Here is a 1,802-nt window from a genome sequence, read left to right on the forward strand (position 1 = left end):
TATCTATCTATTCATCTATCTATCTTCTGTGTCTTTACAATTCATGGCCATGGACTCATATTTAATCTTAAGAGCTTTTTTATACCAGAAAATTGCTACTCTATATCAACAGGCATCTATTAAGGTACCTATTATGTGCCAAGTAACATTCTACACACTGGGGATACAAGTGAGCAAACTGATGTGCATTGGAAGTGAAATTAAAAATCATTCTAGTTTATCTTTCATATAGGCCTGCCATGCATCTAGGAAAGAAGGCATGTTTTGTTTTGCTTTTTGGTAGGGAAAAAAAAACTTGATATATATAATCTGATTTAAGAAAACATTTCCACTAAAAGGATAGGTATGGAGAAAAGACAAAAAAAGAGAGAAAAGTCTTTTTAAAAATACATTTTAAAGTGTTATTACCCAATTGCAATTCAACAAATATAACACATTTTCTATACAGAAATAAGTCAAGGACCTATGATTTTGTCCACCAGCCCACATTTCAATCCGTCTCTAATCTAGGACCTTAGAGACCTTCCTGAAGCTCTGAAAAGTGACTGTCCTCAACTTCAAGTCTAGGGCTCTACTCACAGCCAAGCTGCTTCTATGCATTTATGTCTCTTAATACTTGTAAATAGCAGTCAGGTAATGTGGTATATGCAAGACACTGTCACTGGAGTAAAGGGAGGTCAGCTCTAGTCTCAGTGAGGCTAATTACTTGTGTGACCTTAGAGAAGTCTCCCAGCCTCTCTGACACTTTGAACATCTGTAAAAATGAGATGTGTTAAGTAGGTAATTTCTATTGTCTCTTTCAACTCTTTTAAGTGTATGGTTCCATAAAATTTAAGTAATAGTCCATAAAATAAGCTTTAAGGCAGATATGTAGTATTAACAAACCAGTTCTAAATTTTAAGAATTGGACCATAATGGTTTGGTTTCAGTATTTCCAGTACTAACTGAAGTTTGGGTGCAGTATACTTTGCCTTGTTAGTTATGTGACATTTTGACATTTCCAACATTCTAGAGTATTTTCAGAGACCTGTTTTTCTTCGAAGTACTATCTTTCAATTATTGTCTAGGTTCTTCTTACAAATTTACTTCTTTAGTATTTAAAAAAAAAGGTCTACAAAAGACAATGTTCATTTCTGGCTTTTTTGGTTTGCTTTAGGGAGCTTCTGCTTGCCTTTTCAATTTCTCCAAAATCTCTTCTGGAGTTGTGGATGCCAAAATCTTTATCACTTTTTCACAAGACTTGCCACCCTTATCTGAGATAATATCACTCTTCCTAAGTTCCAGGACCTTGGAAAGATACCGATGTAGTTCTGCATTAGCCTCCCCTTCTGATGGAGGTGCAGAAATAGCTACACTTACATTCTCAGTTGTCACATCTCTTATGGCATTTTGTTTGGAGCCAGGTTTGGTATGAATGGCTATTGTGATGAAACCACTCTGATCAACTGCCACAGGTCCAGTGGGAGGAAGTGGTTTCACTGGCTCCTTATTCTGGCCTTTCCTCTTCTTGGGCATCCCCATGCCAGAAGCAAGCCTGGCCACAGCCACCGCCTTGGCGCCTACCTAGGCCCCGTAAGCTAAGTGGCAGAGGTAGAACATGGGCCGCTGGATCTTCTCTGTCCGGAAATAAAGAGCTGGTGCTCAGCTGGGCGGCCCTCATGCCAGACAGAAAGAAGACATGTTAAAGAAGAAAGGCCTGAAGAATCAATCTATGTCATACTGTGGCAGAATTCTCCACTCATAAGATGTGAGGAAAAGCCTGGCCTTTGCATGTATTTAATATTTGCCTAAATCATTCAGCT

The 1,802-nt window shown here is 38.4% G+C and overlaps 1 pseudogene; it reads right to left on the minus strand.

Annotated features, from left to right (window-relative positions):
• Positions 1 to 1,152: 1,152 nt before the first annotated feature.
• Positions 1,153 to 1,599, minus strand: LOC118856045 (annotated as a pseudogene).
• Between the last annotated feature and the right edge of the window lie 203 nt (positions 1,600 to 1,802).

Source organism: Trichosurus vulpecula, chromosome 7, assembly GCF_011100635.1.
Source record: "Trichosurus vulpecula isolate mTriVul1 chromosome 7, mTriVul1.pri, whole genome shotgun sequence".
Lineage (NCBI taxonomy): Eukaryota > Metazoa > Chordata > Mammalia > Diprotodontia > Phalangeridae > Trichosurus > Trichosurus vulpecula.